This window comes from Salmo salar, chromosome ssa02 (genome assembly GCF_905237065.1).
Source record: "Salmo salar chromosome ssa02, Ssal_v3.1, whole genome shotgun sequence".
Taxonomy (NCBI): Eukaryota; Metazoa; Chordata; class Actinopteri; order Salmoniformes; family Salmonidae; genus Salmo; species Salmo salar.
This window is the reverse complement of record NC_059443.1, coordinates 87,832,563-87,850,122: the sequence shown is the minus strand read 5'-3', so window position 1 is coordinate 87,850,122 and position 17,560 is coordinate 87,832,563. Positions and strand designations below refer to the sequence as shown.

The window sequence follows — 17,560 nt, the reverse complement described above, 5'->3', positions numbered from 1 at the left end:
AAATAGTACTCTTCCATTTCAGAGCCTGGATTTTCCCCCTGACGCTAATATCCATATCATGCTGAAATCAATAGAACAGGGGGCAAATGTTTATGGTTGTACATTGTGATATCATTAAAATACTCCTACTACAATGTTAAAACATTCTACATTGTGACATTATTTCATTGATATCATGAAACAACTCCTTCATGTATGTTTTTTCTGATGTTTAGTCAGAGTATCTCTTCCCACATTGATCACAGCAAGTGTGTGTTCTCTGGTGTATAGTTAGATAGCTAGATCTAGTAAAACTCTTCCCACATTGATGACAGCTATATGGTTTCTCTCCTGTATGAGTTCTCTGGTGTTTAGTGAGATTTCTAGATGTAGAAAAACTATTCCCACATTGGTTACAGCTATAAGGTTTCTCTCCTGTGTGTGTGTTCTCTGGTTTAATATCAGGCTATCTGGCCGAGTAAAACTCTTCCCACATTGATTACAGCTATAAAGTTTATCTCCTGTGTGTGTTTTCTGGTGCTTCTTCATATTCTGTGAAGTTGAGAATCTTTTTCCACAATCTGAACAGTGGAATGGTTTCTCTCCTGTGTGTACTCGCTGGTGTCTAGTCAGATGGCAAGATGAAATATAAGTCTTCCCACATTGATCACAGCTATAAGGTTTCTCTCCTGTGTGTGTTCTCTGGTGTACAGTCAGTTCACTAGATGTAATAAAACTTTTCACACATTGATTACAACTAAAAGATTTCTCTCCCGTGTGTGTCCTCTGGTGTGATAACAGGTTGCTTGACTGAGTAAAACTCTTCCCACATTGAGTACAGCTGTACGGTTTCTCTCCTGTATGTGTTCTCTGGTGTATAATCAGATAGCTAGATGTAGTAAAACTCTTCCCACATTGATCACAGCTGTAAGGTTTCTCTCCATTGTGAATTCTCAGGTGTACTTGTAGTGATTTTAATCTTAAGTAACTCTTCCCACAATCAAAACAGTGGTGTGATTTCTTCTGATGAAGATTTGCAACCTTTCCCACAGTCAGAGCAGCAGATAGATTTCTTCCCTGTGGGTCTCTGCTGGTGATAGGATCTGGACAGACTCCTCTCTGCCTCCTCAGCATCATGATGTTGAGGCTCCACAGAGGATCCACGATAGTCACGTCTCTCTCCTTTGTGAACAACAAGTCAGACAGATGGTGAAAGGCCCACAACAGCAAAAATCCACTGAAAAAGGTGATGCCAACAGCGTAGCCATGATACTGTACAACAATTGACGTCTGTAATGAATATTAAAATTACTTGACAATTGTCTTAAGACAGTCAAGTGAGCAACAATAGTCATATTTAGTCTTGTTTTCACATTAGTAGTAACTAGAAATAAATAAAAGCTGTTGAACTCCTAAGCAGTGTGCCAGGCGACTTTTGTTCTCAAATATAGGCACCTTTCTGTGTTTGCTAAAATTGCGACAAGGGCGATGCGCACACAATTTGATTGCAGAAACACCTCCCTGCTAATGCAGAAACCGCTAGTTATGGATGTAGTATATCTGCCTGGAGCAAAAATGGTGAGCAAGTGGCCTAAGCTGTGCCATTAGAGATTCTGGGTTCGAGTCCAAGCTCTGTTGCAGCCGGCCGCGACCGGGAGGCCCATGGGGAGGGTTTGGCCAGAAGTGATATCCTTGTCTCATCACGCACTAGCGACTCCTGTGGCGGGCCGGGCGCAGTGCACGCTGACCAGGTCGCCAGGTGTACGGTGTTTCCTCCGACACATTGGTGCTGCTGGCTTCCGGGTTGGATGGGCATTGTGTCAAGAAGCAGCGCGGCTAGGTTGGGTTGTGTTTCTGAGGACGCATGGCTCTCGACCTTCGCATCTCCAGAGTCCGTATGGGAGTTGCAGCGATGAGACAAGACTGTAACTACCAATTGGGGAGAAAAAAGGGGTGAAAAAATATATATATTTAAAAAATGGTGAGCAAAGATTAGTTTTCACAATGTATTCTGAATATTACAGCACTAGATCAGGAGTGCTACTCAAGGAAACTCACATTAAGCTCTGTGCCTATTCACTAATTCACCACCGTGGGGGAAAACTCAGGGGAGTTCTCATAGGCTGACAGCAAAAATAGCCTCCATTTACCGGTTGATTATGATTATTATTATCATCATTTGACACTACTTTGGATTATAATTGTAAGGCTCGTTTGAATGTCCTGATTTAATATAATGTTTGTGTTATTGTCGAAAATGTACTACTTTATATTTAAAAACTACTTCAACCAGTAAAATGCTCATTGGCTAGTTTTCCATCAGCCTGACAATGAGGTTTTGTCCACTAAGTGTATGCCAAAATGGTCTATAATCTCACCTAACAATAACATAGACCTACTGTAGGAACCATAACTTCACCTAACAACAACATAGACCTAGGACTATAAATCATTTAATATTTCAGGTGAAACAAGGAGACTAAAATGTCTTTGTCATGACATTTCATAACCAGATAATTTTGTGAATAATCCCACTAGGCTACTCTGTAATGTGTTGTCTTTCTAAATGTCCTGAATAAAGGAAAATAGCTCTGTGTGTTGTACAATAGCCTATCCATCAAAGAACAGTTCTCTACACATTATGAGCTAAGTATCTCTGTGTCCAAACAGACTAACGAGACCCTACTGTAAATCAAGTAGACAATAACACATTATAAATATCGATTTGTTTGGGATGTTGGATCCAACGTGGAGCACGGCATAACTGTCTTTACCGGTGTAATGAATGAAGAAATACATTTGACTGGCATGCAGAAAATGATTTCCTGGATCAGCTGATGATAGTTGAACATGTGACTAACTAAACAGCTACAGTATTAAGAATTATGTGTAATTATTGAAGAACCGCATTAATGACAGTATCGATTTGGGAGTTGTCAATAAAGTTAAGCTGACTCTCGGTTAGAACCATTGGATTTAGTAAACTGAAATGATTTAGGATTTCTGTGCCCATAAAAACTGTTTTCCCAGCGTAACATAAGGAGACACTAAATGTTACGTAGTTAGAGTGCATTTCAGAGATCTGAATACAAAAAAAACTGTCCGACAGCAAGATCCAGTATTTAAGTTGAAGTTCATTATATGACAAGCTTAACGTTATTGTCATAACTACTGTTCCCTGAAGGAGGGAAACTAGGTACCACGTACTATTAAATCCACACGTTATGACTATAACAACTGTTCCCTGAAGGAGGGAAACTAGGTACAACATACTATTAAATCCACATGTTATGACTATAATTACTGTTCGCTGAAGGAGGTAAACTATTCAAACACCATTCAAACAGTTTTACAAACTTTAGGGTGTTTTCTATCCAAATCAAACAATTATATGCATATTCTAGTTACTGGGCAGGAGTAGTAACCAGATTAAATCGGGTACGTTTTTTATCCGGCCGTGCAAATACTGCCCCCTATCCCCAACAGGTTAACAAGTAGATACGACAGAAGTGTGTCTAAAACACAGTAGCTAATATAGACCAAAAGCGTATAAACAGCTTGAATCTTTGGGCTATGTTGGCTAGCAAGCTACCGAGGTGGTTGACGAGCTGTTTATGAAGAACCGTCCACTAGATTATACGTCACGCTGGCAGCATCGCCTGAAAGACGCGCATCGCCGTCTGCTGACTGGAGGGAAACGCAGTTGAGGATCGGATCAGGTTTTATTTTCAGACAAAGATTATTTTACATGGATTTAATTAAATAAAACCATTATATTGAGACATACAAAGACAGGAATGTGTTGATTGATTAGTGCGACTAAAAAATGTTTACTACAGCACATTTAAGACAGTTTCATTAAGTCAAACTAAATCTAAATAAGTAGCCAGCTACTGTAGGTCTATACTGCTCCTACATGGTGTAGCAATACATCATGTAGATGTATATAATGAACAGACTAGGTCTATACTGCTCCTACATGGTGTAACAATACATCATGTAGATGTATATAATGAACAGACTAGGTCTATACTGCTCCTACATGGTGTAACAATACATCATGTAGACATATACTACCGTTCAAAAGTTTGGGGTCACTTAGAAATGTCCTTGTTTTTTAAAGAAAGCACATTTTTCATCCATTAAAATAATATTAAAATTGATCAGAAATACAGTGTAGACATTGTTAATGTTGTAAAAAATATTACAAAAAAAATAAAACAAATTCACCTTTATTTAACCAGGTGGCCAGTTGAGAACAAGTTCTCATTTACAACTGCGACCTGGCCAAGATAAAGCAAAGCAGTGTGACACAAGTATAACCGATGTGAAATGGCTAGTTAGTTAGCGGTGGTGCGCGCTAATAGCATTTCAATCAGTGACGTCACTCGCTCTGAGACTTGAAGTAGGGTTTCCCCTTGCGTTGCCAGGGCCGCGGCTTTTGTGGCGCGATGGGTAACGATGCTTCGTGGGGTGTCAGTTGTTGATGTGTGCAAGGGTCCCTGGTTCGAGCCCGGGTTGGGGCGAAGAGAGGGACGGAACCTACACTGTTACACAAACAACAACTTGTTCTTTAACAAAGCTTTTGTAAACAGTGTTTTTGCATAACAATCAGGCAGTAGAACAACAATAATCATCACCCTCTTGACCAATCTTCCCTCCCCTTAACATTGGGTTGGATTCAGACCCTGTCAGTGTACCAGGGGGACATTGGGTTGATTCAGACCCTGCCAGTGTACCAGGTGGACATTGGGTTTGATTCAGACCCTGCCAGTGTGCCAGGTGGACATTGGCTTTGATTCAGACCCTGCCAGTGTGCCAGGTGGACATTGGCTTTGATTCAGACCCTGCCAGTGTGCCAGGTGGACATTGGCTTTGATTCAGACCCTGCCAGTGTGCCAGGGGGACATTGGGTTTGATTCAGACCCTGCCAGTGTGCCAGGTGGACATTGGGTTTGATTCAGACCCTGCCAGTGTGCCAGGTGGACATTGGGTTTGATTCAGACCCTGCCAGTGTGCCAGGTGGACATTGGCTTTGATTCAGACCCTGCCAGTGTGCCAGGTGGACATTGGGTTTGATTCAGACCCTGCCAGTGTGCCAGGTGGACATTGGGTTTGATTCAGACCCTGCCAGTGTGCCAGGTGGACATTGGGTTTGATTCAGACCCTGTCAGTGTGCCAGGTGGACATTGGGTTTGATTCAAACCCTGCCAGTGTGCCAGGTGGACATTGGGTTTGATTCAGACCCTGTCAGTGTACCAGGTGGACATTGGCTTTGATTCAGACCCTGCCAGGTGGACATTGGGTTTGATCCAGACCCTGTCAGTGTACCAGGTGGACATTGGGTGTGATTCAGACCCTGCCAGCATGGCCAGAATTGTGTTCCTAGGTCAGTAACTTAACCACAGAACCACCCCAGACCTTTCAATCATGCATGACTAAAAACACCTAAGTATTAGATTTACTGCCATGGTCTAGTTTGTCATCGCCTTAGACACCATTCACAATGCTGGCAAAGGTACGAGTAAAACATGACATATTTTTTCCTAACCATTCACAATGCTGGCAAATGTCCGAGTAAAACATGAAATATTATTTCCTAATTGTAAAAAATTCCCCACTCCTTTAAATAAAAATATTACAATTCATTTCAGACTCAAATATGTCATTTTAAATAGCTCAATTAAATCCAGCTGGGCCTTTTTAACACAGACAGTTGTTCCTGCTGTAGATGTTATGCCTTTGTACAGATCTAGGATCAGTTCTCCTCCACAATGCATATACAGTACAGGTCAATTGTTTGGACACACCTCCAAATTCAATGTTATTTATTTTGTAACCCTCTCACCAGGCTCGAATATGACTCTCACAATATTAACTTATGCAGAGTATCTCAGCAGCATGGGATGTTAGGTGAGAAGGACATCTCCAATAAGAATTCCTATTGTAAACTATCTAGGGTTATGACAATAGGGTATTAACTTCAGATTAAATGATTATAGGTTTCTGTTATTGAATCAGGATAGACCATCCCATGCATTAAATTAAATTGAAACAATCAATGACTCCACCAAGGCAATATACATAACGTTCCATTTGTGTATTAAAACATCAAACACATTTTCAGACACAACAAAATAAATAAAAAAATAATAAACCCCAATGAGTCCAAATTATTTCAAGTTTGCTTAAATAAACCGTTGGCGCGCGTTGGAGCTAAAAAAAATGACGACACCCAAAAATATCCTGAAGCACCTCACGTTGCGGTTACTCACTACTTGGTAGATATTCCCTCAGCGAAGTATGGCAGTTCCATGCAGGTTTCCTCACAAAGTCCAAGGCAAGCACAGCTACCCATGCAGACAGTACTCCTTAGCCGTAACCGATATCCCCATGGGAACACGAACTAGCTTCCCAAGCAATTATCTCCCGGTGTCACACGATGCTAGGCTAACCTCAATGCTGGCAAATACCTCCACGACGAGACGGTAGCTTCAGTCTTTACGAAGTTTTAACTAAATTATAACTCTTTTATAAAATATGTATTTCCCTTCATGTCTTAGTAGGTATGGGTTTTGTACTAGTTCTGTCGTCTTCTTTTATAATTTCTTTACCAACCGTCCTAGGGTAAAACGTCCATCCTTTCATCAACGTCTTTTTCCCTCTCTTTTTCCCAGGCCTCCCGTTAACCAGGTCAACTCCCATTGGCCACAACTTAACAAGCGACCTTATTGGTCAAAACTTAAAATTCAAAGTAAAACAAACTATTCACTTATACATTAAATAAATATTTCTTCAAAAGCATAATGCATTAACAACATTACAGTTTAGGAGCAATTCAATCATCTTTTAAATATATAACCAATTAATTATAACAAATAAACTCAATACCTGGTTCAAACAAGGGTATTACACTTTATTTTAACTATTATCTACATTGTAGAATAATAGTGAAGACATCAAAACTATGAAATAACTCACATGGAATCATGTAGTAACCCAAAAAAGTGTTAAACAAATCAAAATATATTCTATATTTTATATTCTCCAAGTTTATCATTTTAAAAGGCTAATTGATCATTAGAAAACCCTTTTGCAATTATGTTAGCACAGCTGAAAACTGTTGTTCTGATTAAAGAAGCAATAAAACTGTCCTTCTTTAAACTAGTTGAGTATCTGGAGCATCAGCATTTGTGGGTTCGATTACACGCTCAAAATGGCCAGAAACAAATAACTTTCTTTTGAAAAACGTTAGTCTATTCTTTTTCTGAGAAATGAAGGCTATTCCATGCGAGAAATTGGAAAGAAACTGAAGATCTCGTACAAAGCTATGTACTACTCCCTTCACAGAACAGCGCAAACTGGCTCTAACCAGAATAGAAGTAGGCCCCAGTGCACAACTGAGCAAGAGGACAAGTACGTTAGTGTCTAATTTGAGAAACAGACGCCTCACAAGTTTTCAACTGGAAGCTTTATCAAATAGTACCCGCAAAACATCAGTCTCAATGTCAACAGTGAAGAGGCGACTCCGGGATGTTGGCCTTCTAGGCAGAGTTGCAAAGAAAAATCCATATCTCAGACCGTTTAAAAAGAAAGAAAAGATTAAGATGGGCAAAATAACACAGACATTGGGCAGAGGAAGATTGGAAAAAAGTGTTATGGACAGACGAATCTAAGTTTGAGGTGTTCGGATCACAAACAAGAACATTTGTGAGATGCAGAAAAAATGAAAAGATACTGGAGGAGTGCTTGACGCCTTCTGTCATCATGGTGGAAGCAATGTGATGGTCTGGGGGTGCTTTGGTGGTGGTAAAGTGGGAGATTTGTACAGGGTAAAAGGGATCTTGAAGGAGGAAGGCTATCACTCCATTTTGCAACGCCATGCCATACCCTGTGGACTGTGCTTAATTGGAGCCAATTTCCTCCTACAACAGGACAATGACCCAAAGCACAGCTCCAAACTATGCAAGAACTATTTAGGGAAGAAGCAGTCAGCTGGTATTCTGTCTATAATGGAGTGGTCAGCACAGTCACTGGATCTCAACCCTATTGAGCTGTTGTGGGAGCAGCTTGAACGTATGATACGTAAGAAGTGCCCATCAATCCAATCCAATTTGTGGGAGTTGCTTCAGGAAGCATGGGGTGAAATCTCTTCAGATTACCTCAACAAATTGACAACTAGAATGCCAAAAGGTCTGCAAGGCTGTAATTGCTTTAAATGGAGGATTCTTTGACAAAAGCAAAGTCTGAAGGACACAATTATTATTCCAATTATAAATCATTATTTATAACCTTGTCAACATCTTGACTATATTTCCTATTCATTTTGCAACTCATTTCATGTATGTTTTCATGGAAAACAAGGACATTTCTAATTGAGCCCAAACTTTTGAACAGTAATGTAGGTTCAACAGGTTTGAGCAACATAGAATTTAGAACAGTCACATTATTATAGATGACATCCCACACCATAGCAGCATAGCCTTTATGTCATTATTATAGATGACATCCCACACCGTAGCAGCATAGCCTTTATGTCATTATTATAGATGACATCCCACACCGTAGCAGCATAGCCTTTATGTCATTATTATAGATGACATCCCACACCGTAGCTGCATAGCCTTTATGTCATTATTATAGATGACATCCCACACCGTAGCAGCATAGCCTTTATGTCATTATTATAGATGACATCCCACACCGTAGCAGCATAGCCTTTATGTCATTATTATAGATGACATCCCACACCGTAGCAGCATAGCCTTTATGTCATTATTATAGATTACATCCCACACCGTAGCTGCATAGCCTTTATGTCATTATTATAGATGACATCCCACACCGTAGCAGCATAGCCTTTATGTCATTATTATAGATGACATCCCACACTGTAGCAGCATAGCCTTTATGTCATTATTATAGATGACATCCCACACCGTAGCAGCATAGCCTTTATGTCATTATTATAGATGACATCCCACTCCGTAGCAGCATAGCCTTTATGTCATTATTATAGATGACGTCCCACACCGTAGCAGCATAGCCTTTATGTCATTATTATAGATGACATCCCACACCGTAGCACGTAGCAGCATAGCCTTTATTTCATTATTATAGATGACATCCCACACCGTAGCAGCATAGCCTTTATGTCATCTACTAAACCACTGGTCGTGTTCGAGAGAATCAAATCCATGCTGCATTGTGGGTGACTGATGACTGATTTATGAATAATAATGAGTAGTTATTTATGATGTAAGGTGATTTGTAGATCAGTCAGTCTGCAGTCGCCTGCAGTGTTGAACAAGCCCAATACCAAACCAATCAGGTGGTTGTTTGATGAAATGAAGCTTCAGATGTCATTGATGCAGTGATACAGGCTTCGGTACACTGCTTTGAAGTTTACAGTTTAGCGATTTGGACGCAGGCCTCATTGCTCCGGTATCAAAAGTAACATCCCTACTGACAACAAGGCACCAGAGCCTACCGTGCTAATGCGTTCCCACTAGATAACACAACCACACAGTATATGAAAGCATGAGGTGTGGCTAACTTTTGCAAGCTTGAGCTAGATACCGAGCTAGCATACAAACTCGGTAGCACATAGTGAATTGTGTGTAGTGTCTTGTTTTGGATGCTTTGTACAAAATAATAAAATGCAGAACTACAGGATATTTCTTAACGTAGCTCTTTGTTAGCTAGCTACAAATGGCATGTTCACCTATCTCCAACCATGATCAACTGACCATGACCTAACCATCTGGGTGGTCTTAACCAATCATATCACAGTATGATACGGCGGTAAAATGCATCCAATTATAATTCAGTATGTTTACACATATGAATATTATACCCTCTTTCTCTGTCCAGCAGACCTCTTCTTTAGCAGGAGGAGAGTAGCTTAGTGACCTCATGGTCGGAGATGTTAGCTAGGCTAATGCTAACTTAACCAGCCCGCTAGCTGAATAATAACAACACCGTAAATATGAAATTATATCGGATAACTAACTAGACGACAGAAGTGGGTTTAAAACACAGTGGCTAATAAACACGAAAGCGTCTAAAGAGCTTTGTTGGTTCGGCTATTTTGTCTAGTAAGCTACCGAGGTGGCTGACTAACTGTTGCTGCTGTTGAAAGAAGCGTTCCGTCCACTACATTATACGTCACACCAACAGCATTACCTTAAAGTCCCACATGATGTATTGTTACACCATGTAGGAGCAGTATAGACCTACAGTAGCTGGCTACTTATTTAGATGTTGTTTGACTGAATGAACCTGCCTTAAATGTGCTGTAGTAAACATTTTTTTAGTCGCACTAATCAATCAACACATTCAGGTCTTTGTATGTCTCAATATAATAGTATTATTTAATTAAATCCATGTAAAATAATCTTTGTCTGAAAATAAAATCTGATCCTCAACTGCGTCCAGTCAGCAGACGGCGATGTGCGTCTTTCAGGCGATGCTGCCAGCGTGACGTATAATCTAGTCGACGGTTCTTCATAAACAGCTCGTCAACCACCTCGGTAGCTTGCTAGCCAACATAGCCGAAAGATTCAAGCTATTTATACGCTTTCGGTCTATATTAGCTACTGTGTTTTAGACAAACTTCTGTCGTATCTACTTGTTAACCTATTTAATTTAATATTACGTTATTTTTTATTAGTCAGCTATAGTAGCTGGCTGGTTAAGTTAGCATTAGTGTAGTCGCTAATGATAGCTAGCTAGCTAACATCCCCGAACATGAGCTCCCTAAACTACTCCCCTCCTGTTAAAGACGAGGAGGTCTGCTGGACGGAGAAAGAAGCTCTGGGGCTGAACATTGTCGTGAAAGAGGAGAAGGAAGAGGAGGATGTTACAGTAAAACAAGAAGTAGAGGGTGAGGCTGTTACAGTGAAAGAAGAAGAGAAAGACGTTTCAGTGAAAGAAGAGGAAGACGCGTTCAGAGTGAAAGAGGAGGAGGATGTTACTGTAAAAGAAGAAGTAGAGGGTGAGGCTGTTAGAGTGAAAGAAGAAGAGAAAGACGTTTCAGTTAAACAAGAGGAAGAAGAAGAGGATGGTGCTGTTTTTGGAGTGAAGAAGGAAGGGGAGATTACTGTCACATTGAAAGATGAAGAGGTGGAGATAGGAGATCTGATTAACACCAGTAAGTACCACCTTCAATTTGTTTTTAACTTTGGATATTCGGAGTTGGCTCGTCAATACCTCTTCAACGGAGGGCCCTGGGATGATAACTGATATGTCTAGAATCAGACGACGTAGAGAACAAGCTACCCCTTGTTTTCTCCGTTCCGTTTCCAAAAAGTGACTTAACATATATATTTGAGAAGGGTCTATCTGCTGACCGCAGACTGCGGGGCACGGCATGTAGTGATGAATATGCATAGCGATCTGGAGACAACTCCTATAGTGTTTTTATCAAAGTTGTCGGTATGTCACGTGTCCACATAACAATTTAAGAATTACGAAACTTCTGTTGGATCAAGTAAACCTCACGTAGCAAATAAGCCATTCATTTTGTTTTTGACCAAATTCAACACTTTCCACATTGGGTTGATAATTGTTTCCACTTGGATACAACCTACTGTAACCTACTGGCATGACCTAGAGAGTTACAACCTACTGTAACCTACTGGCATGTCCTACAGAGATACAACCTACTGTAGCCTACTGGCCTGACCTAGAGAGATACAACCTACTGTAACCTCCTGGCATGACCTAGAGAGTTACAACCTACTGTAACCTACTGGCATGACCTAGAGAGATACAACCTACTCTAACCTACTGGCATGACCTAGAGAGTTACAACCTACTCTAACCTACTGGCATGACCTAGAGAGTTACAACCTACTGTAGCCTACTGGCATGACCTAGAGAGATACAACCTACTGTAACCTACTGACATGACCTAGAGAGATACAACCTACTGTAACCTACTGGCATGACCTAGAGAGTTACAACCTACTGTAACCTACTGGCATGACCTAGAGAGTTACAACCTACTGTAACCTACTGGCATGACCTAGAGAGTTACAACCTACTTTAACCTACTGGCATGACCTAGAGAGTTACAACCTACTTTAACCTACTGGCATGACCTAGAGAGTTACAACCTACTTTAACCTACTGGCATGACCTAGAGGGATACAACCTACTGTAGCCTACTAGCATGACCTAGAGAGATACAACCTACTGTAACCTACTCGCATGACCTAGAGAGTTACAACCTACTTTAACCTACTGGCATGACCTAGAGGGATACAACCTACTTTAGCCTACTGGCATGACCTAGAGAGATACAACCTACTGTAGGCTACTGGCATGACCTAGAGAGATACAACCTACTGTAACCTACTGGCATGACCTAGAGAGATACAACCTACTGTAACCTACTGGCATGACCTAGAGAGATACAACCACTGGTAAACTTTTTTCACACTTTTATGGGGTATTGTGATGTCATTGTGAGGTATTGTCTGAAATGCATGTTGTTGTATGTTCTAGGGCTGTCCCAGATATTTAAAAAAATTGTATTTTCTTTCAACCAATTGATTGGTTGAAATGTTATGACGTGTATTTTTTCATAGACACACCCCATGTGTTTAATAAAATCAACTGTATGTGTGGAACTTGAACTGATGCTTCAAGCGTTTCATTAAATAATTAATACACACAGATGACTTGAGGAAGCCAGAGATCAATATAACCAGAAGAAAATAACCAATTCCCCACCTGCTGCTGGCCTTCGTTAATTCTGACGTTATGCTCCTGAAGTTTCCGGTAAAATAGGCAAACATTTTCCATTTCCGTTTGAAGTACCAATTTATCTGACCATTTCCACCGATCTGCGTGCCAGATATCCTCTCTAGGCTAGGCGGGACGAATTCGTCCCACCTACGTAACAGCCACTGCTATCCTGTGGCGCGATTTTCAAAACCTTAAAAATCGTATTACTTCAATTTCTCAAACATATGACTATTTTACAGCCATTTAAAGACAAGACTCTCGTTAATCTAACCACACTGTCCGATTTCAAAAAGGCTTTACAACGAAAGCAAAACATTAGATTATGTCAGCAGAGTACCAAGCCAGAAATAATCAGACACCCATTTTTCAAGCCAGCATATAATGTCACCAAAACCCAGAAGACAGCTAAATGCAGCACTCACCTTTGATGATCTTCATCAGATGACAACCCTAGGACATTATGTTATACAATACATGCATGTTTTGTTCAATCAAGTTCATATTTATATCAAAAACCAGCTTTTTACATTAGCATGTGACGTTCAGAACTAGCATACCCCCCGCAAACTTCCGGGGAATTCGCTAACATTTTACTAAATTACTCACGATAAACGTTCACAAAAAGCATAACAATTATTTTAAGAATTATAGATACAGACCTCCTCTATGCACTCGATATGTCCGATTTTAAAATAGCTTTTTGGTGAAAGCACATTTTGCAATATTCTAAGTACATCACGGGCTCGCTATTTAGACACCCGGCAAGTTTAGCACTCACCATAATCATATTTACTATTATAAAAGTTTGATTACCTTTTGTTGTCTTCGTCAGAATACACACCCAGGACTGCTACTTCAATAACAAATGTTGGTTTGGTCCAAAATAATCCATCGTTATATCCGAATAGCGGCGTTTTGTTCGTGCGTTCCAGACACTATCCGAAATAGTAAAGAAGTGTCGCGCGCATGGCGCAATTCGTGACAATAAAATTCTAAGTATTCCATTACCGTACTTCGAAGCATGTCAACCGCTGTTTAAAATCAATTTTTACGACATTTTTCTCGTAGAAAAGCGATAATATTCCGACAGGGAATCTCCTTTTCGGCAAACAGAGGAAAAAAATCCCAAAGGCGGGGCGGTCGGGGTCACGCGCATAAGCCAGTGTCCCTTGATCGGCCACTTGAGAAAGGCGATAATGTGTTTCAGCCTGGGGCTGGAATGACGACATTCTGTTTTTTCCCGGGCTCTGAGAGCCTATGGAAGACGTGGGAAGTGTCACGTTAGAGCAGAGATCCTTAGTAAATGATAGAGATGGAAAACAAGTTCAAGAAATGGTCAGACAGGCCACTTCCTGTAAAGGAATCTCTCAGGTTTTGACCTGCCATTTGAGTTCTGTTATACTCACAGACACCATTCAAACAGTTTTAGAAAATGTAGGGTGTTTTCTATCCATATGTAATAAGTATATGCATATTCTAGTTACTGGGTAGGAGTGGTAACCAGATTAAATCGGGTATGTTTTTTATCCAGCCGTGTCAATACTGCCCCCTAGCCCTAACAGGATATGAACGAGTTACAACACCTGTTTGGCCCCGCCACTTCCTGGGTCAGTGAAGTGAGGTGTTACATTTAAGGAATAAATCCAAGCCTCACGCTCATCACCTGTGGAACGCGGGGCTTCCAGCGAGGCGTGAATTTAATAGTATGTTGTACCTAGTTTCCCTCCTTCAGGGAACAGTAGTTATAGTCATAACGTTAAGCTTGTCATATGATAAACTTAAATACTGGATCTTGCTGTCGGACAGATTTTTGTATTCAGGTCTCTGAAATGCACTCTAACTACGTAACATTTAGTGTCTCCTTATATTACGCTGGGAAAACAGTTTTCATGGGCACAGAAATCCTAAATCATTTCAGAGTTTGCTTAATCCAATGGTTCTAACCAAGAGTCACCTTAACTTTATTGACAACACCCAAATGGATACTGTCATTAACGTGGTTCTTCAATAATTACACATAATACTGTAGCTGTTTAGTTAGTCACGTGTTCAACCTTCCCAAGTTCTCTCACGTCCCCCCGCTCCTCCGCTCTCTCCACTGGCTTCCAGTTGAAGCTCGCATCCGCTACAAGACCATGGTGATTGCCTACGGAGCTGTGAAGGGAACGGCACCTCCATACCTTCAGGCTCTGATCAGGCCCTACACCCAAACAAGGGCACTGCGTTCATCCACCTCTGGCCTGCTGGCCCCCCTACCTCTGAGGAAGCACAGTTCCCGCTCAGCCCAGTCAAAACTGTTCGCTGCTCTGACACCCCAATGGCGGAACAAGCTCCCTCACGACGCCAGGACAGCGGAGTCAATCACCACCTTCCGGAGACACCTGAAACCCCACGTCTTTAAGGAATACCTAGGATAGGATAAAGTAATCCTTCTAACCCCCCCCCCCCCTTAAAAGATTTAGATGCACTATTGTAAAGTGGTTGTTCCACTGGATATCATAAGGTGAATGCACCAATTTGTAAGTCGCTCTGGATAAGAGCGTCTGCTAAACGACTTAAATGTAATGTAACTATCATCAGCTGATCCAGGAAATCATTTCCGCATGCCAGTCAAATGTGCTTCTTCATTCATTACACCGGTAAAGACAGTTATGCCGTGCTCCATGTTGGATCCAATATCTCAAACAAATTGATGTTTATAATGTGTTATTGTCTACTTGATTTACAGTAGGGTCTCATTAGTCTGTCTGGACACAGAGATACTTAGCTCATAATGTGTTGAGAACTGTTCCTTGATGGATAGTCTATTGCACAACACACAGAGATATTTTCTTTTATTCAGGACATTTAGAATGACAACACATTACAGAGTAGCCTAGTGGGATTATTCACAAAATGATCTGGTGATCAGGTTATGAAATGTCATGACAAAGACATTTTAGTTTCCATGTTTCACCTGAAATATTAAATGATTTATAGTCCTAGGTCTATGTTGTTGTTAGGTGAAGTTATGGGTCCTACAGTAGGTCTATGTTATTGTTAGGTGATGTTATGGGTCCTACAGTAGGTCTATGTTATTGTTAGGTGATGTTATGGGTCCTACAGTAGGTCTATGTTATTGTTAGGTGAAGTTATGGGCCAATTTCTTAAACAATTAGTGTTCAAACCCTCATTGTCAGGCTGATGGCAAAACTAACCAAAGCATTTTTCTAGTTGAAGTGTTTTTTTTAAGTATAAAGCATTTGATTTGGGACAATAACACAAACATATTAAGCAGGTGATTCAAGCGAGCCTTACAATTATAATCCAAAAGTAATGTGAAATGCACTCATAAGCAACCTGGAAATGGAGGCTATTTTTGCTGTCAGACTATGAGAACTCCCCTGAGTTTTCCCCCACGGTGGTGAATTAGTGAACAGACACAGCTTAATGTGAGTTTCCTTGAGTAGCACTCCTGATCTTTCGCTGTAATATTCAGAATACATTGTGAGAAACTAAAATCTTTGCTCATCATTTTTTGCTCCAGGCAGATATACTACATCCATATCTAGCGGTTTCCTCATTTGCAGGGAGGTGTTTCTGCAATCAAATTGTGTGTGCTTTGCCCTCGTGCTGCAATTTTAGCAAACACAGAAAGGAGCCTATATTGGAGACCAAAAGTCGTCTGGCACACTGCTTAGGATTTCAACAACTTTAATAACTTATTTCTAGTTACTACTAATGTGAAAACAAGACAAAATATGATTGTTGGTAAGTTGACTGTCTTAATGGTCAAATATTTTAACAGAAGTCAATCGTTGTACAAGTTCATGGGTATGATCTGGGCATCACCTTTTACCTCAAATAAACAATGGATTTCTGCTGTTGTGGGCCTTTAAATCGGGTACGTTTTTTATCCAGATGTGAAAATACTGCCCCCTACCCTAGAGAGGTTAATGAATTGTTATATATTTTGTCAACGTTTATGATGAGTATTTCTGTAAATTGATGTGCCCATTTTCTGAACGTCATGCACCAATGTAAAATGTTTTTTTTTTAATATAAATATGAACCTGATAGAACAACAAATGAATGTATTGTCTAACATAATGTCCTAGGAGTGTCATCTGATGAAGATCGTCAAAGGTTAGTGCATCATTTTAGCTGGTTTTCTGCTTTTGGACGGCTACCCTTGCTTGGAAAATGGCTGTGCTGTTGTTTATTTGCTGGGGTGGTAGCCTAACATAATCTAATGTTTTGCTTTCACCGTAAAGCCTTTTTGAAATCAGACAATGTGGTGTGATTAAGGAGAAGTGTGTGTATCTTTCAAATGGTGTAAAATAGTCGTATGTTTGAGAAATGTTAATTATAACATTTTTGATGTTTTGTATTTCGCGCCCTGCTATCCCATTGGCTGTTGGCTAGGGGTTCCGCCAGCGGAACGCCTAGAAGCAAGAGGTTAATCTGGTTATTACTACTGCCCAGAAACTAGAATATGCATATACTTGTTTGATTTGGATAGAAAACACCCTAAAGTTTCTAAAACTGTTTGAATGGTGTCTGTGAGTATAACAGAACTCATATGGCAGGCCAAAACCTGAGAAGATTCTGTACAGGAAGTGCCCTCTCTGACCATTTCTTGGCCTTCTATACCCTCTTTATCGAAAACAGAGGATCTCTGCTGTAACGTGACATTTTCTAAGGCTCCCATAGGCTCTCAGAAGGCGCCAGAATGTTGAATGATGCCTCTACAGTCCCTGGCTGAAAAACAGTAGCGCATTTGGATAGTGGTCGATCTGAGAACAATGAGACGAGCGTACGCGTGCACGTGAAGAGTCCATTTTACATT

At 40.6% G+C, this 17,560-nt stretch overlaps 1 protein-coding gene and 1 pseudogene across 1 annotated transcript in view; one reads left to right on the top strand and one right to left on the bottom strand.

The window, feature by feature from the left end:
- The window catches only part of LOC106606985 (zinc finger protein 850-like), an 898,172-nt gene that overhangs the window by 432,108 nt on the left and 448,504 nt on the right, over nt 1–17,560 (top strand). The window lies entirely within an intron of this gene.
- LOC106595852 (zinc finger protein 180-like) lies at nt 257–1,116 on the bottom strand (annotated as a pseudogene).